The 26,744-nt window shown below is 45.5% G+C and overlaps 1 long non-coding RNA gene across 2 annotated transcripts in view; it reads right to left on the minus strand.

Annotated features, from left to right (window-relative positions):
• Positions 1-2,118: 2,118 nt before the first annotated feature.
• LOC121931479 overlaps positions 2,119-26,744 on the minus strand; it is a 39,526-nt gene continuing 14,900 nt past the window's right edge. For both annotated transcript variants that reach the window (XR_006104149.1, XR_006104148.1), the window contains exon 3: positions 2,119-2,229. This is a non-coding gene — a long non-coding RNA (uncharacterized LOC121931479). The remainder of the gene's footprint in view (positions 2,230-26,744) is intronic.

Genomic DNA, 26,744 nt, shown 5'->3' on the forward strand with positions numbered 1-26,744 from the left:
ATTATTATATAGTGCAGATGCACCCAGAGAAAGTATAAGACCCCATCGGACTACAAATCCTAGGATTCTGTAGGCGGAGCCATGACAGTTATGCAGTGTCAAACTGCATTATCTTACAGTGCAGATGCACCCAGAGAAAGCTAAGACCCCATCGGACTACAATCCTAGGATTCTGTAGGACGGAGCCATGACAGTTAATGCAGTGTCAAACTGCATTATCTCTACAGTGCAGATGCACCCAGAGAAGACTAAGACCTTGTCAAACTAAAGATCCCATGGTTCTGGAGAATGGAGCCACGGCCGTTAAAGCGATGTCGAACTGCATTATTTCTACAGTGGAGATGCATCCTTAGATAAACTTCTTTAAAGTTTCAGGGTATTGCCGAGGAGATTCCCTGCCACCCCTCCCTCTATCACAAGAGACATCACTGTTTGTACCCTGGACAACCATTGACTTTATGTAACAATGTCAGCTGCAGAAGGGAAGGGAAGGGGTGCACCCATGCGCTGAATGGCATGTTTGCCCCCTGGCATCCAGCTGACCCTGCCCGAAGGTTTAATGCAAGGGACGCACATATGCCTTTGCTCTTCCCTGACCCAGCTTCAAATTGGCCTCTCCATGCTCCGCCAAGCCTTGTCTCTTCCCCTGATATTTATGGACAGGGATTGCCCACATTGTGCCACGAGGGAAAGAAGGCCTTCGTCTCTGTTGGGGCCAAAAAGGAGAAAGGCGATGGGAGAAAGCATGCCCTCTGCCAGCCCGAGCAAGGACAGACTGACAGACAGAGGCAGCAGATCATTGCTCTGTCTTTCTGTCTATCCATCTATCATCTTATGCATGCTTACTATCTTATCTATCTATCTATCTATATCTATCTATCTATCTATCTATCTATCTATCTATCTATCTATCTATCTATCTATATCTATCTATCCCCTGGTCCAGGAATGGCGGTAGTTCCACCTGTCCTGAACGGGGTCACGCTCCCTGTGAGGACTCTGTGCGCGTCTGGGGTGCTTCTTGACTCGTCGCTTCACCTGACTGCTCAGGTGAATGGACGGTCAAGAACACCTGTTATCAGCTTTGGCTTTTCTATCTATCTATCTATCTATCTATCTATCTATCTATCTATCTATCTATCTATCATCTATCTGTCTATCTGAACTGAGGACAGCAGCCACAACTGTTGCATGAATAGCCTTCCAAACCATATGAATTGAGGACAACAACCACAACATCTGGACCACATGCAGGGCTAGGACTAACGTCATCTTTGTTTCCCGCTTTCTCCTGTATGCTTTTTAACACCTTTTGCCTGACAAAGAAGCCGGTGGAGCTCCGAAATCCTGCAATATGTATAATATGTACTTTGTTTGGCCCCATAAAGGTATCATGTTTTGGAGGATTTTGGAAGCTACTGTACTTTCCTATAGGTCCCTCTTGCTATTTCCATGCCATCTGTCTCTGGGAAGTTGGTGCTCTCTGGCGGATGTTGTCTGGGACTGCAACTGCCTCGCTGCAGAAATGCATTTCCAACCAGAATGAAAGAAAAGTGACAGCCTTGATGCAATAATGGCAACTGTGCTGATGGCTCTGAACATTTCATCTTCATAGGGAGCACAGTGGAGCAGAGTTGTGCATCCCTGGTAAGGTACCAATCCAGTAATCTGCTATTTCTGCCTTAAATCAACAATTTTGTGCAGTTGCTCATTGCCAGAAGAGTATTAGTTTGCCAGTGAAATTCAGTAGGATATATTTCAAGCTTGGGATCTTCTCCATTATTGGGAGAATAATCCAAGAACATGCCACTTTTTAAAAACCTATTCCACCCTTTATTTTTAGACACAGGCTTTTTATGTTGCTTAATCGGTGGTTGAGTTAAAACCAGCGCTGCTTGGCAAAGCGTCCGTTTGTCTCTCTTGCTCTATGTTTGCAATTTTATGCGTTTGGATAAAATCCTTTAATCGTAACCCACTTTGGGGATCCATTGGAACCGGGGGGGAAACCCAGCCTAAGAATAACAGAAATATGTTTTAAACATTTTAAAGGATACATTTGTAAGTATGGAGAGCCAGCATAGTGTAGTGGTTTGGAAACTCATTGAAACCACTGGGAGACTTTGGTCGTCACACTCTCTCAGCCTCAGAGGAAAGCAGTGGCAAATCCTCCTCTGAACAAACTTTGTCAAGAAAAAGCCCTGTGAAGAGTGGCCATAGTTTGGAAACAACCTGAAGGCAAACAACAACAAATTTGCACGTGTGAATGTATACTCCTTCCTTTTTAAAAACATATTTATTGATATCTTCTTAAATTCAAACTTTACAGTCAGCATCTCAAGCACAAATAGCAGTCAAGCAAACAATAAGACAGATACACAAACATAATACACCTAACAAAAATTGAACCAACTACATAATACTAGTCTATCCAACTCCTAAACAGACTATACAGATATACAAATTTACAATACTTACACACTAGATAAACCATTCATTACTTCCTATTGTTGATCTTGGGCTATTTTCTTAAACACACACACACACACACACATAAATATATTGATTATCCTTAAATAAAAAATCAGAAGGCTAATGATAGGTTTTCCTTCCCACTTTCTTATACATTCTATAATTTAAAATATATACAGATCTTTAATACTTACATTCAATATTAAATAATTAACTTATATAGATCATATATACTTCTGAGCTGCTTGTTCTGTTACAGGACCTAGAAGTGGATTGGGACCAATGTGTGGGCTTTTTAAAGTGCTCTTGTGTGAGATCCCTTTACATTCGGATGCATTTCTTTTGTGGAGATGGATTGTCCCATTGTAGGTTGTCCAAGGCAAAAGGTTTCAGGAGAGGTTTACTATTGCCTTCTTCTGTGCAGTTGTTGTTGTGGTTATGTGCCTTCAAGTCATTTCTGACTTATGGCAACCCTAAGGCAAGCCTAAAATGTGGCTTTGGAAAGATTTATTCAGAGATGTGCCATGGCCTTCCCCTGAGGCTGAGAGAGTGTGACTTGCCCAAGGGCACCCATTGGGTCTCATGGCTCGGCGATAGTAAAAAGAGCCATGCTATAGGACCCTTCCGCTGCAGTTCTGCTTCTCGGGCAGCCATGTGGTCTGGATATCTGCGATCCTGCTCCTCTCATTCCTTCCTTGCAGCGGTCATGGCCAGCAATGCCTTCCTGAAACCAGCTGCTGTTTGTTCTGACGTTCACACAGCAGCCAACATCCAGAGGGTGTTGGCAGCCAGGATCGCTTATTCCTTCCTATTGGAAGGCAGTGTTTGGCAGTGCGGAAAGCAAATCACACAACCATGGATCACCAAAGCCTGATTGTTTAGGAAAGTGTGATAAGAAATGATGCCAAACAGGAATGCTTCCATTTCTAAACTAGCATGATTGTGGTGGGACAGCAAGCTGGTGTGATAAAGTCCAGACTTATAAGGGTTATGTGGGTCATAGAATCATATAGCTGGAAGAGACTTATCCAGTCTCTGTTTAAAAACCTCCAAGGAAGGAGGCTCTATCACTTTCTGAGGGAATATGTCCCACTGTCGAAGTTAGTGTTTAGGTGGAATCTCTTTCCTGTAGCTAAGCTTGCATATATTGCTCTACAGTATTGGGTCCTGTTCTCTGGAGCAGCAGAAAACAAGCTTGCTCCCTCCTCACTGTTACACCCCTTAAAATACTTAAAGAGGGCGGTCATGTCCCCTCTTAACTGTCTTTTCTCCAGGCTAAAACATATTCAGGTTCCTAAGTCTCTTCTCAAAGGGATTTATGGTTTCCAGACCTTTCGCCATTTTGGTCCTCTTTCTTTGGACACATGGCTCCAGCTTCTCAACATCCTTTTTGAATTGTGGAACCCAGAACTGGACACAGTATTCCAGGTGGGGCCTGACCAAAGCAGAAGTGCTTCTAGTCCAGTGCTTCTTAAGCTGTCCGATGTGGGGAAAGCAGCAGTTATTTCCTCCCTGTGTGTCAGGGACAAGTAATATATTTGTGGCCATCAGCTACAATTGGAGCCCCTTCAAATACTTAAACCGGGCCCTCATATACCCTTAACCCTTAACCATCTTTTCTCAAAGCTGAACATACCCAGCTCCCCAAGTCTCTACTTGTAAGGCATGGTTTCCAGACCCCTCACCATTTTGGCAATTGACTCATGTTTACATCACTTGTGAAAGCCCTCCTGAACAGCCGAATCGGAAAAGCATCTGGCTGTGCCCAGCCACCAGAGGATGAGGTTATCAGCCTGGCTCTGGCTCTGGGGCACAGCCAAGTGCTCCTCCAATCTCCCATGCTCTCCAGCAGCCGCAGAATGGCCATCCAAGGGGGCTATTGCAGCAAAACCATGGGGGTGGGTCTTTGGTTGTTGTGCAACAATGAAAAAAGACATCTGTAGGTGTAAGATGTGCCTTGGCCTATCTGGTTATTAAGCTAAACCAACTGCATGAAGGGGAGAAAACCCATTGCACGGTGGCTGTCTTGTTTGCTTTTGCTGCCTGGTAGAAGCAGGATGCTCTGATTAAAGGACTTATTTGTGCCGCCGTGCTCTTTGCAGATGCCAGCTGCTGGTGGGGCCTTCCTAGACTGTTTGGTGCACCGGACCGTGGGCTAAAGGGAGGGCCTCTTTGCCTCAATTAGTGTCAATGCTTTGTTGCCTGGAGTGGCTTCAACGCTGTTGCGTTCAGCAAATGCCAGGCAGGCCAGCAACAAGAAAGGCAGAGACTGGCGTTTCTCATTGTGAGCAGGTTTGCAAGCGGGAGCAGCCCGGCTCAGCAGATGGCATGAGCATCTTCAGATTGGTCCCTTCTGGGATTAATCCAGAGAGAGGCTGACCTAATGAATTCCCCTTGGGAGCTAAACAAACACAGCAGCTAGTAGTAGTAGTAGTAGTTCCCATCACCAATAAGTGTAGAATCACAGAATCCTAGAGTTGGAAGAGACCCCAAGGGCCATCCAGTGCAAACCCATTCTGCCATGCAGGAACTCTCAGTCAAAGCATCTCTAACAGATGGCCATCCAGCCTCTTTAAAGACCTCCAAAGAAGGAGACGCCACACTCTCTGAGGCAGCAGCGTATTTTTCTGTCAAACAGCTCTTACTGTCAGGAAGGTCCTCCTAATTTTGAGGTGGAATCTCTTTTCCTGGAGCTTGCATCCATTGCTCCATTGCATCCTATTCTCTGGAGCAGCGGAAAACAAGCTTGCTCTATCCTCAACATAACACCCCTTCAAACATTTAAGCAAGGCTATCATATCACCTCTTAACATTCTCTTCCCAGGCTAAACATACCCAGATCCCTAAGTTGTTCCTTATAGGGCTTGGTGGTTTCCAGATCATCTACCTTTTTGGTCTCCCTGTTGAGAGATTGGGTCAACAACAAACCTGGATAAATGTTCGGAAGCACCAGCCATAATCTGTGAAGATCTCTGAAAACTCCAGCCATAGATGTTGGCGAAACATCAGAAACAAACACATAGCCCGCAAAACCCACGAAAAACTATGGATGCCGGCCATGAAACCTTTGACTTCCCAAAGGGACAGTTTTCTGCCCTGAGGAGCTTGCAATCTGACTTCCAAAATAAAGAATAAACAGAGAGTGAGTAATCTAATGAAGAGTCAGCCTGTGTCCAAGGGCCAGCTAGTTGTGTCTAGGAAGCCCACAAACAAGGCATGAAGGTAATCAACCGTTTCCTTGCCACATTGTCCATCTCCACAGACATCCTGGCAGCTTGTGGGGCTCACTGATAGACTGCCTCTGAACCAGGAGTTTCAAATTAATTGTCACAGGTCACAGATGCTGTAGAAGGTATGCCAATAACTGTGGATCCGTTGCAGAATTAACACAGCTTGACAACACTTAACTGCCATGGCTTCATCCTATATGGAATCCTGGGATTTCTAGTTTGCCATGTCACCAGAGCTCTCCAAGAGACAAGGCTAAATATCCCAGAACTACAAATTCCAAAACTGCCAATACTACTGAGGCATGGTAGTTAAAAGTAGTGTCAAACTGCTTTTCTTCTGCAGTGCAGATGCAGCATATGTGGCCTTCCATGTTTTGAGTTCTGTGGCATCCTCATAGATATCTAGGGCAAGAATCTTGCTTTCAGCTTGTGTTATTTTAAGGCAAGCAAACAGTTGCACTTTCTCAGAGGTTGGGCCAAAGTGGTCATCTCTTCAGGGTGGGCAAGCCTTATCATGTCAGTGTAATCTGTTCTGCTTGCACTTCCTAAGATATTCCATAGAGTCACAAACTGGGTAGGCTTTTGTGTGCAAGAAAATTGCACTGCCAATCCATTCTGTTGTGGAGTTGATTGTGCAGCAATGCAGTCCAGCAAGTCCACTGGTATGTTTTTATGTTTTCCAGCTGGTGAACAGGGATTTTGGCCTAAATCAGGTATAGGAATTACGTGCTCCTCCAGACGTTGCTGATTTGCAACTCCCAGCCAGCATTGCCAATGATGAAGAATCCTGGGAGTTGCAGTCCAACGGCATCTAGAAGGTGTTTTGTTTCCCTAGAAAAGCAGAATTGTAGCAGGATAAAAGCATCTTTGGGCTGGTAGGTTATCACACAATGTAGTGTCTGTCCTGCTGCTGCCTTGCATTCCGTCAATAACTGTTGTGTACCTTTTCACTGATAGGCAAACCCCATCTATAGGCTTTCAATCTCACTGTTGTTCCATTACTGCATTTGTGTGATAGGTCCCTTCTGCTGCAGTTCCACTTCCATTTTTCAGACTGTCGCGTGTGTGTGAATGGTTGTGCTTTGTAGCTTTGTGCTTTGGTTGTGTATTCCTGCATGGCAGGCAGTTGCACAGCTCTGATTCTATGATTGCTCTCCTGCCACCTCATCGCAATGATCATACCACCAACAGACTTCCAAAGCTGGCTGCTGTGGGCACATTTTATGCAGCAGCCAGTTTTGGGGAAAGGATTGGAGGTTGTGATCGCTCATTCCCACCCTTCCTTCTAGAAAATAGTGTGGAATGGGATCGGGATACAGGGAGGTGGTCAGTACCCTTGAAATGGGTGGAAATGGGGGGTCCCCTTTGTGGGGCTGGGAGTGGAGTGTGGAGAAAAGGCTGGCCCAGGCACACTCAAGAAGACATGCAGGGATTTATGCCTGGAAGGGCCTCCATCCGGTCAAGTCCCCATTGCTCCATTTTTTTGCCAGCAAAGACTGGAGATTTGGTCTCCGAAGCCCAGATCCAATCCTATGCATGCGCTAAATAACTGCCTCTGCAGTCAATAAATAGCTGTGGCCATTTCCATTCCAGTTCTGTGCATTGGTTTTTATTTGGTGGAGCAGATTCGCCCCAGGACACAGAAACAGATTGCATGACCATGGATTGCCAAAGCACGATTGTGAGGAAAAGTGTGATAAGAAATGATGCCAAACTAGGGTGTTTCCATTCATATACCAACACAATTGTGGCAGAACAGCAGGCTGGTGCGATAAAGTCCTAGATCTCTCTCTCTCTCTTTAATAAGACACATGGATGTTTTTAAAAATCAAATACAACCAGCCCTTGGATTCCTTATCCACAGATTCAAGTATCCATGGCATGTGTGTGTGTCCAAGGGCTGACTATATTCTGAAAAACAAAGCATGATTTTTCCATTTTATATAAGGGACACCATTTTACTTTGCCATTCTATATAATGGGACTTGAGCACCCTTGGATTTGAGTATCCATTGGGGGGGGGGGGTGTCCTGGAACCAAACCCTAGCGGATACACCAAGGGCCCACTGTATATGAAAGATCTTAATATTTGAGTTTCTGCAAAACTTACCCTCCCTTTAACAACTGCTCTCAGGGAGGAGGTGGGCATCTGCATGAACCCTGGCACTTCTTTTTTACCTAGTGAAAGGGAGAAAGGAGGGAGATGTCAAGGCGCCCTTGAAGCCCCTTTGCATTAATGCAGCCTGGCACTTCTCTCACTGACTCAAAGTCACCACACTGACCCAGAGCTGGTGTTCGGTGACCGTGCTCTGAACCCCCACAACTCTGCGCATGTGCAGAGGCCCACTGCCAGCACAGCCCTCTTCCCCCACCGCACACAGGCCCTGCAGGCAGCTCCAGGGCATTTGAAAGAGCACTGCCAAAGCAACACACCACCATTTTGTGCGCTGTATGCGTAGGACAGCCAAGTCCAGGAGGCACTGACTGGTACAGAAAAGATTGCACAAAAACATGGCCAAAAAGGAAAGAAATGCCTCTCCAAATCCACAAATGGAAACTGAGGGAAGTTCTTATTTGATGCTGTGGGAATGTAAAGCTTTGCCGGCATCCTTACACAAGAAGTCCAAGTGAATACTAGCCCCTTGGTTGGTATTCCAAGGGACTGACAGCTGCCACCAGCCATGTGAAGAACCAAAGGAGCTTTTTTGTGGGGTTTTCAGACTATGAGGCTGTGTTCTAGAAGAGTTTTATTCCTGGTGCTTCGCCAGCAGTATGCTGGTACAGTCTTGTTTAAATATTTGAAGGGGTGTCATACTGGGGATGGAGCAAGCTTGTTTTCTGCTGCTCCAGAGAATAGGACACAAACAACAAGAAAAGATAGTTTTTGTGGGTTTCTCAGGCTATGTGGCCATGTTCTATAAGAGTTTATTCCTGACGTTTTGCCAACATTTGTGGCTGGCATCTTCAGAGAATACTGGCATGGAAGAGAGTGGGGTGTGTGTATCCTCAGGGAAAGAGAAGTGCAGAAGTGGATTAGTGTCTGCTAATTGGTGATCACTGTTTGCTGGGAAAGCCTCTGGCCCTGAGTGGTTTCTCATTTGCATTTGGAAAACAGGAAAAGAGTTCCCACCTAAACATTGGGAAGACCTTCCTGACAGTAAGAGCTGTTTGACAGTGGAAGACACTGGCGTTTATCACATGGAGGTTTTTGCGGCTCAGATCTGACATGAGTGCGGGTCCAACGATGCAAATTCACATTATAACATCAGATGCGATTCCTTTCTCTGGAGGCTCCTTCCGTGGGGCTTCTGCAGTGATTCCAAAGTGACTCCTCATTTTGATGAATTTGGAAAAAAGTGAATTCACAGAATTCGCTTCCAAGCTCACTTCGATTTCACTCCGAATTGATCTGGTGTGGAATGCAACTTTGCTTCTGCTCTGGGACACCACCGCAAACCCCTGGGTTGCAAATTTCCCATGATGCTGCGCTGCAATTTCCCCCCATTTCCTTTCGGTGGTCCTTTCACTTTCAGGGCAACCGGGGGGAGGGGGGTTGTTCGCTCCGTTGTTGCTGGGATAAGGCTGAAACCTTTCCTGGGGGTTATGCACTTGTTAAACATTTTCACATTGTAACGTGAACTGGGTGGGACCCTGGTTTTCACCTTGGGCTTCCCATGCCTCCTGTCTGCAGTGGGGGGGGGGGGGCTATGGTTTTCTTCCATTTCCTGTCCCCCCGCCTCAGGTGCACTTCCCGGCCGCTATGTTGGAGGAGGAGGAGGTGTGTTTGTAGAGCAACTCATTTTTTTGGAATATATACATGTGTGTATGTGTGTGAATGTGAATACACAGTTATGTCTGTCTGTCTGTCTGTCTGTCTGTCTGTCTACAGCAGTGCTTCCCAACCTGTGGGTCGGGACCCCTTTGGGGGTCGAATGACCCTTTCTTGGGGGTTGCCTAAGACCATTGGAAAACACCTATTTAATTACAGTACAGTTATGAAGTAGCAACAGAAATAATTTCATGGGTTTGGGTCACCACAACATAAGGAACTGTATTAAAGGGTTGCGGCATTAGGAAGGTTGGGAACCACTGATCGACAATGTCTGTCTGTCTGTCTGTCTGTGTTGAAATTGCTGAAATGGAAGGGAAAATAAAAAAGGGGGGATGAAGAGGACACAGAAAGATTCACGAGGCAAATATTCACGCAATTACGTGAAACAGGGAACAAGAACTTGTGCCCCTTTTCACCCCAGAAACGTACAAGGTCAGGATGCGTTCAGACTCCCACTGAGCATGCGCAAGGGTGCTGATTCGAATCGTTGAATCCCACCGGTGTGGTAATACAATGTGCACTCACTCTGCTTTGCTTGAATCCGCATCACGTGGCTTGCCTTGGATTCGATTCCCCCTCAGTTCGGAAGGGCAATGGAAGGGCAACCGGGTGTGATAAAACACGTTACAACATGCATTCGCATAGCTGAACCAGGAGTCACCCCGGATCTGAGCTGCAAAAATCTTTCTGTGATAAACCTCACTGTCTCAGAGGATGGTGGAGTCTCCTCGTTCAGAGGTCTTTAGACAGAGGCTGGATGGCCATCTCTCGGGATGCTTTGAGAGTTCCTGCATGGCAGAATGGGGTTGGATTGGATGACCCTTGTGTCTCTTCCAACTCTATATGATTCTATTATTCTATGAACTCTATGGTTCTAATCTACGATTATATGACGGGACCAAACTACTAGCCAGTGTGTGCAGGCCAGAGCTGTAGGTGACCCCCAGGCAATGTTTCTTGTAGCTTTCCTTTTACAGGCAAGAGCCCCAACCCAAGAGAGATGCTTCTGGGAGACTAGGTGGTGCATCAACACATAGCTGCAGATCAGCTCCTGTCCCTCCAGACTTTCCAGGCTGTGAAACAGAACAAAACAGACGCACACTTTGAAAAAGACTCTCTTCAGGAGAAAAACAACCCACCGGTCCCTCGGAGCTCCTGAAGGCTTGGGTTGGAGTGGAGGAGACCCCGGGAGGCATCTTCCCCAATGTGTGCCAGTCTGTAATGGAGCGAGGCGGAAACCAAAGGCAAGTGTGAACATAATCAGGGAAACAGCACATTTCCATCTGCAGGCCTCTTTTCCTCCCTCTCCTCAGCCCAAGATAACACAGCAGGGCTGGAAAGGATCCCTCTGCAAATCTCGCTGGGGAATGACCAGCCACACAGCTAAAGAAGTTGAGCGGAAGCAACCTTCGCCCAGTGCCAGTGAAGGAAAAAGACAAACAGGAGCAAAGGAATATTTCTTGGCTTGGGAAAGCTCAGGAGGCAGGAAAAGAAGGGACTGATAGACTGCTATGGTCTGAGCTTGAGGGCATCCATCTTTGCTTCATGGAGAAGTATACAAGAACACCACAGCAGAATACCAGCAACAATCCTTTGCAGCAGTTCCAACAAAGAGTCCTTCCGCACTACACTGTTGTAATGCTTTGATTCCACTTTAACTGCTATACTGAACACACATCCAGAGCTAGCCATGTTGGCCATGTTGCAGAACTACAATAACATCCAAAATCCTCTTTATTGGCCAACCAAAATGTCCAAAATACATGATGCAAGCTTTCGAGGCTCCACTGGCTTCTTTATCAGGCTAATGTTTTAACAGAAGGGAAAATGGTGAAAAGGGAGAAGCAGATCCATATCCACATGGATAGCCCTCCCTAATTACTTAACCTTGGAGCAACCACAAAAACATTTTGACAAATTGTAGGTCTGTGTGTATACTCTAAGATTATCCTATTTTTCTTGTTCTTTCTCCTCTTTACAAACCGTAAGCCATTTGCTCCCAACAAGCTTGGCACTCATTTTACTGACCTACAAAAGGATGGAAGGCTGAATCAACTGTGGAGCCCTGGGAATGAACTCACAACCTTGCAGCTGCAGTACATCACATAGCGATGCCAAGTGTCTCCACATGCATCCTACTTTGCTGCAAGGCATTCTGCCGCTGGTGCAAGTCATTCCCCAGTGTGTGAACCAAAAGAGATTATCATACGGGGACAGGACAGAGTCAGGATCACTCTCCCATCCTTATCCCATCTGTGACTGCAATTGCACAAAGGCCCTTTATACACATAGCACTGATCCTGTCATTATCCTGTCATTATTAATGCAAACTCCCATTAGTACAAAATGCCAGGACAATTCTGCTTCAATGATGGGACAATGACAGGATCAACGCAATGTCATATGAAAGTCTTCTGCATGATTGCTGTCAATCACACTTCCTGGATGGGACAATGTCTGGATAAGCGTGACATCATGTGAAAGTCCTTCCCGCAATCATGCAAGAAGGATGGGACAAGGAAGGAACACGGCTGTCCTTTTTGCATCTGATAATCTCCCTACAGTTGGAAGAGACTTCAAGAGCTATCCAATCCAACCCACTTCTGCCATCCAGAAAGACAACATTCAAGCACTTCCTGTTGCAAATGGCCATCCAGCCTCTGTTTAAAACCCTTCATTCCAGAAGTGGCCTCAAGTCATGAAAACAGTCCACAGTTAACTTGGGGCTTTGGCCCTACATCATGAAGACAGGTTGCAGCAAGTGTGGGCAGAGGAACTGGTTCATATGCCCTGTGTAGACATGGACAAACACGGTTGCAGGCTGGGATCCATCGTTTCAGTAGGACCTATGGAGGAGAAGGCCAAGTTGGTGTGCACTCTTGGTGTGTGCTTGACATGGTGTCTCCACACAAAACACAATCCCTGAGGCCAAGATCTCCATCAGGGTGGAAGAGTGTAAATCTGTGCATAAAGTTATGCATCAGTTGTGCTACGCAGCCCTTATGTTGAATGACAACATTGCACAACTGAACAAAGACACCAGGTGGTCAACTCAGCACACAAACAAAGGTACATATGTGCATCCATGCACAAGAGCACGGTGTGCAGAACTTGGGATGTCATATTGAAGATGGAGCAAGCTTATTTTCTGCTGCTCCAGAGGACCCAGAGAAGTGGATTCAAATGACAGGAAAAGAGATTCCAGCTCAACATTAGGAAGAACTTCCTGACAGTAAGAACTGTTTGACAGAGGAACACACTTCTTTGGAGTCTGGTGGAGTCTCCTTCTTTGGGGATTTTTAAGCAGAAGCTGGATGGCCATCTGTCAGGAGCGCTTGGACTGTGTCTTCCTGCATGGCAGGGGGTTGGATTGGGTGGCCTTTGGGGGTCACTTCCAACTCTATGATCCTATTATTCAATTTGGACACTTCAGCTCCCTTACAGTCTTGTGGGAGTTATGCCTTGGAAGGTGGTGGAGTCTCCTTCTTTGGAGGTTTTTCAAACAGAGGCTGGATGGTCATTGGCCACAGGGAAGGCTTTGAGTGTGTCTTCCTGCATGGCAGAAGGAGGCTGGATTGGATGACCCTTGGGGTCTCTTTTGGGTCTATGGTTCTATGAGCTTTATTTCTGTCACCTTCAATTGAATACATGTATTCTGCTTCAAACAGAAATGTCCAGCGACTTCTGTAGCGGAGCTGTCCATGTGGCAGACAATACAGGTTTCCATCCAGAGACTGTTCCCCACCAACGTGTCTTCCCTAAATGGAAGCCACGGTTTCTATCAGATACAGAGCTTGAGAGGTATGGGCTCTGCAGTCCCCAAAGAGAACTTTCCCAAGCTGTGGTCCCCAGCGGAGCAAGTTGAGCTAAGTTTGGCTGTTGTCAGGGTGAACTTTGCCATGCGCCTCCCAGGAAACGTGCGGGGTCGATGCTGGGTTGCCATTCCTTATGCATCTGCACCCTAATGCGGCCTGACATGGTAGCTGCATTTGGTAGCTCACACATAAGTGATCTGAACTGCATGCTATTTTCGTTGACGATAATCTGCTCCGTGTTTGGATGCAGTTCATGGCTCGGTCAGCCTTGCCTGATACTATATTCCCGTTTGTTCCACTAAAGGTTTCTCTGTCAGTTCGGCTCAGCTTCCCCGTGCTTTATGAACCGTGAATGCACTGCAGTTGGGGAATGGCCTACCTGAGCTGGACCAGGCTGGAGCTGGGAACAAACAACAGACAGGCCGGATGGAGAGGAAGGGGCCAAGCGAAGGAGGGCCGAGGGGGCCCCAAGGGGCCAATTGCATCCCCCTCCAGCAGCGAGGAGATATTGGGGGCTTAAGGGAAGAAGGAGCCAGACTTCTTGTCTCCTCTTGGAAGCTAAGCAGGGTGGGACCTGGTTAATTGTTGGATGGAATTAAGACATGTCCAGAGGAGGGCAACCAACATGGTGGGTTTGGAAACCATAAAGCCCTATGAGGAGGAGCTGGGTATGTTCAGCCTGGAGAAGAGAAGGTCAAGAGATGATATGATAGCCCTGTTTAAGTATTTGAAAGGATGTCATATTGAGGATTATTATTATTCTTTATTTATATAGCGCTGTAGATTTGCACAATCTGGAGCAAGCTTGTTTTCTGCGGCTCCAGAGAATAGGACCCAGAGCAATGGATGCAAATTAGGGGAAAAGATATTCTACCTAAACATTAGGAGGAACTTCCTGAGAGCAAGGGCTGTTCAACAGTGGAAGGCAATCCTTCGGAATACAATGGTGTCTCCTTCTTTGGAGGTTTTTAAACAGAGACTGGGTGGCCATCTGTCAGGGATGCTTTGACTGAGAGTTCCTGCATGGCAGAATGGGGTTGGAGTGGATGGCTCTTGGGGCTATTCCAGCGCTATGATTCTAGGATTCTAGGATGGAAGGTTAGGAGTCTCTCAGTAGAGATGAGGATCCTGCTGAAACCTTGCTGCAACCACTATGGCTGCCAGTCAGAGCTGGTAATACTGGGCTCAATGAACCTGCAATCTGATTCAATATCAGGCACCTTGCTATGTCCCGTTGCCCAGAATCCTTGTCTAGGCTCTGCTTAGCTGAAGGAGACCCACTGAATCCATGGACTTTACCTCTGTGTTGACTCACCATTTCACAATGGAGTCAATTGTTGCACTGTAGTCAGGACTAAAAAACAGGATACGGGGCAAGGGGACATTGCAAGGTGCCTTAGACTGAGTCAAATTGTGGTTTCATCAGATTGTGCACAAGGGGACAATGAGCAGTGGCACTAGTGAGTACAGTGTTGGTTGTGCAATGCTGATATTGATTGACTGATTGATTGTCTCCACATCCTTCATTCCATTCTTTTGCAGGGATTGTTTGTAGTGATTTCATAGAATAATAGAGTTGGAAGAGACCTCAAGGGCTATCAAATCTAGTGCCTACCATGCACTTCTGAAGTGGCATCTGCACTGCAGAATTAATCCAGCTTGACACCGCTTTAAAACTGCCATGGCTCCATGCTATGAGATCCTGGGATTTGTAATTTGTCGTGGCACCAGAGCTGTCTGTGACAGAAGGCGATATAGCTCACCAATCTACAAATCCCAGGATTCCATAGCATGGAGCTATGGCAGCTAAAGCAGTCTCAAACAGTTGTTGCTGCTGCTGCTGTTGTTAAACTGCATTATTTCTGCCATGCAGATTAGACCTCGGTCAGCTTTGCCCTGGTGAATCAAACCACCATCCTTGCTCTTTTCTGGATCCTCTGGGACCTTGGCTGCTAATGCAATTGTCAGGCTGAACCCATAGGTCTTCCTTTCTCCTGTCCTCACACTTCTTAGGATGGAGGGGACTCCCTTGATCCCAGTGCCATTAGGAGGAGTTGTGAACTTCGGACAGTCTGGCGCACAACTCCAGAGGCAGTGCACAGCTTTCATCTCGGAGGTGGAAGCGGTCACTTATGCCATTGCACTCCTTTCTAGGTTGGGCCGGTGGGAATTTCCAACAATGACTTCTCCCAGCGTGGGTGAGTTTGGTGGCAAGGAAATGCCAACAGGAAACTTGACATAGGACTTTATCGCACAAGGAAAATTGGAAGGTTAATTGAAGGTTAATCTGGGGTCATCCAAGGTATTTCACATAATTTTGCAAAAGATTTTCAAATGACGTCGTGTGCAAATGGAAGGCAATCCAAACGCAATCATGAGAAATCTCAGGAATAGCTGAATTCGGAAAAATATTGAATTCATAAATCCTTTTCCACTGCGAATTCACAGTCAATTTGCATTTTCATTAATATGAAATGCATCTCCAGTTCAGCCATTGGGTTACTTCGGCCATGGGATTTTGTCCTCATTGAGCATGTGCAAACACGCTAATTCGGAATCAAGAAGCCGATGGGTATGTACTCATGTGATAAGTTCATTCTCATTCGCACTGCTTTCTCTTTCGGGTGGACGCTGTGTTCGTCTGTGCGTGTGATAAGCTACTACGTAATTTCTTGCATTTTCGGATTCCCCCTTCTTCTTCTTTCAGGACGGTGATACATTCCTCCATGTGAAAAAGTCCATAGTCCTATCCCTCTTCGAAGCAATGGGTAAGATCTGATGCTGCAGGACTCAAGACGATTACCTCTTACGTCCAAGGAATGTCCTAGAAAGAAAAGGAGTGAAGCTGAACACTCATCTGGATGAATATCCAGGGGTAGCCATGTTGGCCATATAGCAAAGTAGAGCATCGTCCAAAATCCAAAAAACAGTGAAAACTTCATTGGGACAACCCAAATGCGTATTATACATGTTACAGGCCTCCAAAGCTCCACTTGGCAAACAAAATGCACATTATACCTGTTGCACTATGACTCTGTAGGACAGGGTTCGAATCCCCATGAAACCTGCTGGGTGAACCTGGGCAGGTTATACTCACTCAGCCTTAGAGGATGGCCGATGGCCGTGGCAAATCCCCTCTGAAGAAATTTGCCAATAAAACCCCACGTCAGAAACAACTTGAAGGCACACAACAACAACAACAAGCACTCCAACCGCCCCCATTTGCCAGGGACAATGGGAACTTTGCACTCCCTTCATCTGCATGAGAAAACACTGTATGCTGGAGCGAATAGGAGAATAGGGTGGCATCACTTCATGGATGCTGAAGGACTAATCGGCTTGGCAGCTTGAGCACCTTGCTGCCTCCTTTGCAAGCCAGAACTGGCAAAGCATTCAGATAATTTGCCTGAGACACAGAGACTGAATGTGACAAGGGAAAGGGTGATAATATGGGTGTTAATGAAAAGGAGACAAAGCCAAAGGGGGAAGAGAGGTGGGCAGGATGATTGCAAATGAGAGAGGGTGCCTGGGGTGGTGCGCAGCTTGGCATTGGAAGGGAAAGCGTCAGGGGTCCAGAAGGTGTCACATCTGTGAGCACAGCTGGACAGTGGGAGGGATGAGTGTCCTGGCTTCTCTGCTCAACCCTCCAGAGGAAACCCCATAAATGCACAAAACCTACAACCAGGAGGAAAAGGCTAAGCAGAGGAACAGGGCTTGACTGGTGTGGATGAGGAAAACCAGCTCCCTGGATATGAAATGGCTTGCTTGTTTGAGTCATCTCTCCATACCTTTCAACCTGTCACAGATAAAAACCAGAATGTGTGTGGCCAAGATGGCACAAATGATTAATGGGAAAGGAGAGAGAAGGCAGGAGAGGCTGCAGCAGTTTGCTTTTGCCTGAGCTCCCTGGGAAAGGCATGTTTCCATCCCTTCCTCCCCTCCCCTCCACAGTTAACTGTGTGCAAACTACTTTTGCACTTTAAAGTCAATTTGCACAAATGAAAGTAAGTTGAGGGCAAGGGGAGAAAGTGGGAGGAGAAGAGGGAAACTGCAGAAAAAATGGGACAGCGGAGGAGTAATGAGGACTGTTACTGTCCAATAGACAAAGTTTGTGGCTATGAGACTGCAGACTTATTTGCCTCTGAGGATTCTGGGCCTTGTAGTTCAAGAACCTAATTTTTCCAAGCTAGGAATTTGGCTATAGACTGATTGCTGAGTTGACTGTTAAAGGCAATATTCCATCCTTCCTCTCCTCTTTTCCCTTCAGAGGATGCGTTCCCACTATGATTTAAAGCGAATTGCTGATCAGTTTATATGACAGTCGTTTCCATTTGAAACCGGTTGTGATTGTTCTTTGATCGATTCCTGTCACAATAAAGAGAAGCAAACTAAAAAAACAACAGTTTTTTCAGGCACTAGTTTCCTAACACTTCTTTTGAAAAGCATCAATTCTGAAGTGTGTTCAATAAGTGGGAACGATGGATCTGAACCACTATATTCTGGAGGGAAGGGACTAATGGCAGAGGGGTACTTTCCATCCCTCCTCAGTTTTTGGAAGAACCAACATTCCCCCCATTTTTTTGTGCTTGTGGGGTGACCTACGGGCACATGGTTTATAAATAAATAAATAAAATTGATAGAAGATTGGATTCATTGATTTTGCAACTACATTACTTGCAATCGGTGAGGCAAGTAGTTGCAAAACCAATGAATCCAGTCTAATATACACACACACACACACACACACACACACACATATATACATACACACACACAGAGTTCCCAAACCAGGCTGCCCGGGTTGCCGCTTGCGTCACCAATGACACACAGATGATTGACATGCATTTTGAAGCGGCGCAAACTAGTGGAGATGACAACCGTGCCAAAAAAGAAGCAATTACAAGGGGATAATGAAAAGATCCATTTTTATAATGGGAATAATGGACCTTTTGGAATCAATTTATCAACACGGAGCGAAGGTGAATCGGAAACTGGTTTAAATGTAACTGGGAATGAGCCCTGTGTTAACTGAGTGAAAATGACTTTTTCACTTTGACCTCAGTTGACAGTAATTGAAGTGAACTGAGGGCAAAAGGGGGAAAGTGGGGGAAGGAGAGGGAAACTGGGACATTTTCAAATCAGCGGAAAAGTGGGACAGCAGAGGATAAATTAGGACTGTCCCTGCCAAACTGGGAAAGTTGGTGGGTATGGGAATCCCCAGACTTATTTGTCTCTGGGGATTCTGGGCATTGTGGTTCAAGGATGTAACACTTCCAAGCTCTGGATTTGGCTATAGGGTTGATTGCTGTTCCAAACATATGCACACTCTCTTCTGAAGTGTTAAGGCTGAGCAATGGAAATAGATGCAACAAAATAATTTGGAATGGAACAATCCAAAATGTGAAGGGAATCATTTCCCTTCGGAAAAAAGAGCTCAGTTTTTCTAGCCTAAAACAACAACAAGATGACAGAGATGTTCTTTTCAGCCTCTCTGGAGCATAGCCTTTGTGCCGCTCTATGACCTAAATGGATTCCCAGGTGTGGCTCTTAGGATCATTCAGGGCATTAATAATGCATCACACCTTGGCTGCAAGAGCACTTAGCAAAAAATACCCTCCCTCTCTGCAAACACATACACACAGCCACAAATGCACACACACACACATGCCTCTTCCTTGAGACAAATGCTTGTGTAATTTAAATTTGCACACATGTCGTTACGGAGTGGTTGTTCTACACCACCCTATCCTTGAACACACCAACGTTGTGCAATGAATGGTGCATCTGTAATCTTGCCAAGAAAACCCTATGATAGGTTCACCTTAGGGGTTGCCATAAGTCAGAAACGATTTGGAGGCACACAACAACAATAACAACAACAACTGGGGTTATACACAGATTTTTTGTGAATAAAGAGGATCATTGAAGGCACTGACAAAAGGTTGTGCATCATTTGTGCTGCAAAATTAATGCAGTTTGACACCACTTTAATTACCATGCTCTATGCTATTCTGGAATGTGTATTTTTCTGTGACATTTAGTCTTCCCTCTCAGAGAGCTCTGATGCTACGAATCCCAGGATTCCATAGCATGCAGCCATAACAGTTAGATTCACAGCAGCATACGAAAAGTAAAACAGATACAGGTAAAAGAAATCGACATTGTGCAACAGTTTAAAATAGAATTAAATTGTCATCCGTTTTGAGCTTCTGTCTGGCCGCTGACACAGTGCTCTTCTGCATGGCCTTTCATGTTGGAAATGGCTCTTTTTTAAACAGTGTTAACATTTTATTTTAGGATTGTATTTGAGGAAATGTGTGGCCATAGTAGTCAAGTAGATAAGCCCATGGTCAGGGCAGCACAAGGTGCAGGTGCTACACGGAGTGGCATCCTAATTGGATTGACACAACTGTTCCCCAAACGTTGAAGGTGCCACCCTAAATGCCAGTTCCCAAGTGGGCACCCGCAATCAATATTTAATGGGGGAACTTTATTAGTGAGGCTGCTGAGAGGGCTTTGGGCAACTAAAAGCCGAGGTTGAGCTGATGTTTACCAGTTCCAAGAAACAGAACTCCACAATGCAAGGTCCAAATGTAGCTTTATAACAGCAAAAGAAAATCTACTTTCACACAAAAGCACACATTCACACACATATTCACAAGAACTAACAATATGAAAGGTGGTAGCAGATACTGACTTTCAGGACTGCAAAAGGCAGTACTGTTGTTGTTGTTGTTGTTGTTGTTAGCTGCCCTCAATTTGACTTCGACTTATAGCAACGCTGTGGATGAGACATCTCCAAGATTCCCTCTCCTCTGCTGCAGTCTTGCCCAGATCCTGCAATAAGCCCTTGCCCATAATTCCCCTGATCGAGTCTATTCCTCTGGTTTGTGGTCTTCCTCTCTTTTCTGGTGATCCGTTCCTTCTCATGATGTGGCCAAAGTACGATAGTCTCAGCTTGACCCTCTTCGCTTCCAAGGAGAGCCCTGGTCTGATCTGTCCAAGAACCTGTTTGTTTGTCTTCCTGGCTGTCCATGGGCTCCTCCTAAGTCCTCTTCTCCAGCCCCACATTTCAAAGGAGTTGGTTATCTTTCTGTCAGCTTCCTTCACTATCCAGCGTTTGCATCCGTACCTGGGGATGATGGGGAATGCAATGGCCAGGAAGATTCTGACTTGAGTTTCTAGCCCACTCCTCGACTCTTGTGGCCCATCAGAGAGGAAACCCCCCTCCAGTTTATTAACTCGCTTTCTGCCGCTGCCTCAGGCAGGGCTGGCAAATGTTCAAAATCAACACAGCTGGCTGGATTTTCTGCATGGAAGCAAGCGGCTCGGCAGGAGGCCATGATGGCGTGGTACTCTCCTCCTTCCCAAACATGCAGCCCCTCCGTTTGTGGGTTGCTTTGCTTTTTCTTCAGTCTGTGTTGTACATCACAGTACAGACTGAACCAGAGGCATATGACAAACCATTTTGGTTGTTGTTAACTGCCCTTGAGTCAATCCCTTCCCATAGCGATGAGACATCTCCAGGATCCCCTGTCCTCCATGATTCTGCTATAATTTGGAGATATAGCCACATTAGTCTGTAGAATCAGTTGTAGAGAGATCGTGTAGCACCTCTGAGGCTCACTGAAAGAAAGAAAATGGCAGCATGAGCTTTCATAGACTAAAGCCTACTACTTCTAAATGTACTACTACTACTGAGGAAGCAGACTTTAGTCTACAAAAGCTCATGCTGCCAATTTCTATCTTTCAGTGAGTCTCAAAGGCACTACAAGATCTGCTTAGTTCCTGCAAACTCATACCCATGACCTCCTTAATAGAGTCCATCCATCTAGCATGTGGTCTTCCTTTCTTTCTACGTTACTTTCTTCCCCCTTTCCCAGCATTCTTGTCTTTTCCAATGGGTCCTTCCTTCTCCTGATGTGTCCGAAGTACAACAGCCTCAGTCTGGTCCTCTTGGCTTCTTCCAGGGAGACTTCTGGTTTGGTCTGCTTTAGGACCCATTTGTTTTTCCTTTTGGCTGTCCATAGGATCCTCAGCACTCTTATCCAGACCCTCATCTCCAGTGAATTGATTTCCTATTTTCTTTCTTAACTGTCCAGCCCTCACATCCATCCATAGCAATAGGGAATATGATGGCTTGTATGAGTCTAACTTTTGTTCTCAGTTGTCTATCTTTGCATTTTAGAATCCTCTCTAGTTCTTTCATAGCCGTCCTTCCCATTCTTAATCTTCTTCTGATTCCTTGTCTGCAGTCTCCATTTCTCTCCGTCTTTGATCCCAGGTATGAGAACTCTTTGACTGTTTCTGTTTCTTCATTGTCTAGGTTGAATTTGTGTAAGTTCTCTGTGGTCATTATTTTGGTTTTCTTTATGTTCCGCATTAAGCCTGCCTTTGCACTTTCTTCCTTGAACTTTCTCAGTAGTTGCTCCAGGTCAGTGAGGTTTTCTACTACAACTATGGTGTCATTTGTGTATCTTAGTTTGCTGATATTCCTTCCTCCCGTTTTCACTCCTTCTTCTGTGTCCATGATAAACAATAGCAATTCTTTTTATTTGTATAGCATCATCAGTAGTTAGAGTAGTACAATAACTAAGGCTCTCCTCCAAAGATGGTTGAAGTTATGACTGAGAAAGAACGCAAGCACCAGTTTGCTTTTGCCTCTGCTTCCTGGGAACAGCATCATTCCACCCCTTCCTTGCCTCACTTTGCTTCTGAATTAATTGTGTGCAAAGTACTTTTGCACTTTGAAATCGATTTGTGTAAATGAAGGTAAGATGAGGACAAAGGGAGAAAGTGGGAGGAGAAGAGAGAAACCAGGGCATTTTAAAAGCTGCTGAAAAAGTGGGATGGCAGAGGAGTCATTAGGACTGTCCCTGCCAAATTGAGAAAGTTTATGGGTATGAGACTCACCAGACATATTTGATTCTGGGGCTTGTGGTTCAAGAAAGTAACTTTTCCAAGCTCTGAAACAGGCTATAAGTTTATTGCCTGAGTTTATTGTGAAAGGCAATATTCCATGCCTTGTTCTCCTCTCTTCCCTCCTGAGTTAAATGAATGAAAACTACTCTTGCACTTTGAACTGAGATTGCAGCACCTGAAGAAAGCTGCGGATGAAGGAGAACGATGGGAAGAGACGGCTGTATCTGTAACATTTTAAAGGCAGCTTGGAAAATAGGACAGCTGACAAACTGAGGCCATTGGAGAATATAATGCATGATGGGACAATAAGTAGCCACGCTGGGAGATGAACCATCTGTTGTACCATGTTAGTGGGCAACAAACAAGTGGTTTGACACAACTACAGTGTAACTATGAGAGTATGGGTGTATACTACACAATTATGATGTAGAACTTTGGCTTTCAACTTCAATGGAACCCAAATTCATTTTATTCCTTCCATCAAATTTTCACTCTTGAGTGCAAGTCATCCTATCTCAGCCTGAGAGGATGGCCATCACAACCCTCTCTGTGTAGATCTGGCCAAAAAAATCCCCCCCAAACCCCTTAGAATAGGGCTGCTATAAGTCAGTATCAACTTGAAGACACAAAACACCAATAATAATAATAACAACAACAGGTTGTTGAAACTTTATTACTTTATCATTCCTAATGCTGGTTGTCAAATGGAAGGGTTTTCAGAGCAGATGTGCATGTCTAGCATGTGAATCTAAGAGGCTGATTCGTCCGTAATTTGCAAAGATGTTTGGCTGTCTAAGTAAACCCATCTCCTTACATGGCCAGGATTATTAATCATGAATAAAAGCACAGCTGCCTTGCAATCTGGGCATTCGCTTCGCATGAAAATGAAGTTTTTCCCATGGATCAGAAGGGGGGGGGGGAGCCAGACCCACAGCAAAACAAAAATCATTGGAGACAACCCTGAAATAATCTCAATTATGGGAGCGCGGATCATTTTTAATGACTTGCTTCTTTTGCCGGAGCAAAGATGACAGGCCTTCCTGCCAGCTCCAATTAGCTAATTGCCTTACATTTGCAAACTGACTCAATCACAGAGTCCACTGCCGGCGGCATCCAGCAAGCCCTCCCTCCCCTTTATGTCTGGACAGAGACAATATAATTACTTTCCCCTCCTCCTATTAAACTGTGGGCAAATGAGGGGCTGAAGGTATAACAATGAGCAAGTGAAATGAGCATGCCATTGGCATGAGGTCTGGTGGCACGGCACGCTATGCCCAGGCAGCTTGGCAACATTAACCTTATCGCCACATTCTTTCATTGCGACTGCAGACGCATTAAGTGGCACCAATTAAAAATCTGTTCCTTTTTGTTTTTCTGGTGCAACGACACACCTCATATTCCACCCTAAATGGTGAGAAGATTCAGAAAGCAGTTGTTGTTGTTGTTAACTGCTGTCAAGTTGACTTCAGCTAATGGCAGCCTCCAAGTCACCCTGTGCTCAACTGCCTTCCTCAGGTCTTGCAAACTCAGGACAGCCATGGCTTTCTTGATAGAGCCTATCCACCTGAAATGCAGTCTTTCTCTTTTCCTACTGCCTTCCACCTTGTTGTTGTTAACTGATGTCAAGTTGACTTTGACTTATGACCACTCTATGAACGAAAGACCTCCAAGTCTCCCTGTCCTCATCTGCCCCACTCAAGTCTTGCAAATTCAGGGCAGCCATTGTGGCTTCCTTGATGGAGTCTGTCCATCAGTGGTGCAGTCTTCCTCTTTTCCTACTGCCTTCCACCTTGTTGTTGTTGTTAACTGATGTCAAGTTGACTTTGACTTATGGTGACCCTATGAATGAGAGACCTCTAAATCTCCCTGTCCTCAACTGCCCCACTCAGGACTTGAAGACTCAGGGCAGCCATTGTGGCTTTCTTGATGGAATCTATCTATCTGGAAGGCAGCCCTCCTCTTTTCCTACTGCCTTGTTGTTAACTGATGTCACATTGACTTATGGTGACCCTATGAATGAGAGGCCTCCAAGTCTCCTTGCCATCAGCAGCCCTGCTTAGGTCTTGCAGAGTCAGGGCAGCCATTGTGGCTTCCTTAAAGGAGGCTATCCATCTACAATGCGGCCTTCCTCTTCTCCCTCCTGCCTTCCACCTTGCCAGCTAAATCTTAATCTTTGAACACTGTTTTGATGGTCTCTACAGAAAGTGGGATAGAAATAAAAGTTTTATTTTTATTTATTTATTTAAAGCAACAGGAGGGAATGGGAAGGGCAGCTATACAAGAACTAGAGAAAATCCCAAAGAGCAGAGATATACAACTGAGCACAAAAGTCGGAATCGTGCAAGCAGTTGTATTGCCCTTTGCCATGGATGGATGTGAGAGCTGAACAATTAAGAAAACGGGTAAAACGAAAAGAAATTAACTTGAGATGTGGTGCTGGAGAAGAGCGCTGAGGATACCGCAGATGACCAAAAAGACAAATAAATGGGTCCTTGAACAGATGAAGCCAGAAATCTCCCTGAAAGCCAAGATACAGTGGTGCCTCGGGTTACGAAATTAATTCGTTCCGTGGCACCGTTCGTAACCCGAAAAGCCTTCGTAAGCCGAATTGCCATAGGCGCTAATGGGGAAAAGCCGCGATTCCGTGCGAAAAAGCCGAAAAAAGCACCAAAAGTTTTTTCGTAACCCGAAAAAACATTCGTAACCCGGAACAATGTTTTCCTATGGGATTTTTTCGTATCCCGAAAATTTCGTAACCTGGGTATTTCGTATCCCGAGGTACCACTGTAATTAAACTGAGGCTGACATACTTTGGCCACATCACAAGAAGGCATGGCTCACTGGAAAAGACAATGATGCTAGGAAAGGTGGAGGGAAGCAGGAAAAGGGGGAGACCACACAATAGATGGATGGACTCTATTAAGAAGGTCATGGGTATGAATCTGCAAGAACAAATGAGAGTAGTGGAAGATAAGGAGTCTTGGAGATGTCTCATCCACAAGGTTGCCACGAGTCAAGATTGACTTGAGGGTGGTTAGCCACAACAAAGCCCTGTCTCATATTAACATGGCAGCTCTCCCTGTTTCATTTGCACCCCCAACTTGGCTTCTGAAGGGGATGATCCCACCAGCATCCAAAGGAAACCCTGCTTTGGAAACCATCAGGGCTTCAACCCTCTTACTCCAGTCTTGCTAGAAGCCAGCTTGAGTATCTGCCTATGGCTGGCAGCCCAAGGGACATTTCCAGTCACTGTTGTAGTTGTGTGCCTTCAAGTCATTTCCAAGTTATGGCATTAAATGCTTGGGGAAATGCTGAGGAAAAGTGGAGGAAGGTGCCTTTTTAAAGCAAGGCACAACTTCTGTCTTTTGTTGCTGTTAACTGTTGGTTATGGCAACCTTACAAATGCTATCACATTACCATTGTTTTTGTTGTTGTTGTTAGCTGCCCTTGAGTCAGTTCAGACTCATGGCTTCCCTGTGGGTGAAATATATCCAAGGATCCCTCTCTTCCCTTGCCCAGTCTTGCCCAGATCCTGCAATAAGCCCTTGCCCATAATTCCCCTGACTGAGTCTATCCCTCTGGTTTGTGGTCTTCCTCACTTTCTTCCACCTTCCACCTTTCCTAGTAATATTGTTTCTTCTAGTGACCCATGCCTTTTCATGATGTGGCCAAAGTACGATAGTCTCAACCTGACCATTTTTGCTTCTTGGCTGTCCATGGGATCATCCTACGTCCTCTTCTCCAGCCCCACATTTCAAAAGGGGTTGGTCTTCCTTCTGCTTCCTTCACTGTCCAACTTTTGCATCCATCCATGGGGATGATGGGGAATACAGTGGCCTGGACCATTCTGACTTTAGGGCTCAGTTGTATGTCTTTGTTCTTCAGTATCTTTTTCCAGTTCTTTCATAGATGCCCTTCCCATTCCTAGTCTTCTTCTTATCTCTTGACTGCAGTCTCCCTTCTGGTCAATGTTTGATCCTAGATGCGGGAATTCTTTAATTATTTCAATTCCCTAGTTGTCTAGATTGAATTTGTGTATTTCTTTTTGTGGTCATTATTTTTGTTTCCTTCAGACCTGCCTTTGTACTTTCACCTTTGACATTTCTTATTAACTGTTCCAATTCCTGAATGCCTTCTGCTCACATAAATGACCCGTAAATACGTCGACCTGGGATTTGGGGGTCAATTTTGGGGCATACACTTTTAGACTTATAGACAAGTATAGAAGGTATTTGTTCCATCAAACTGACCCTTTGGCAACAGGCAATTCGGTGTGGATCCTGTCAACTAAACAACACCTTCTCATAAGGTCATAGAATCTAGCTGATTACCTCCCACCCCCCAAAAATTTCTGTCTGTGTGTGTTTCACACACACACACACACACACACACACACACACACAGCCTGCTGAGGTCCAGCCTAGCAATGCACAAGCTGTCAACATCCAAAGTAGTGTACGTTTTCTCCCCTCGCAC

The sequence above is a fragment of the Sceloporus undulatus genome, chromosome 5, assembly GCF_019175285.1.
Source record: "Sceloporus undulatus isolate JIND9_A2432 ecotype Alabama chromosome 5, SceUnd_v1.1, whole genome shotgun sequence".
Taxonomy (NCBI): Eukaryota; Metazoa; Chordata; class Lepidosauria; order Squamata; family Phrynosomatidae; genus Sceloporus; species Sceloporus undulatus.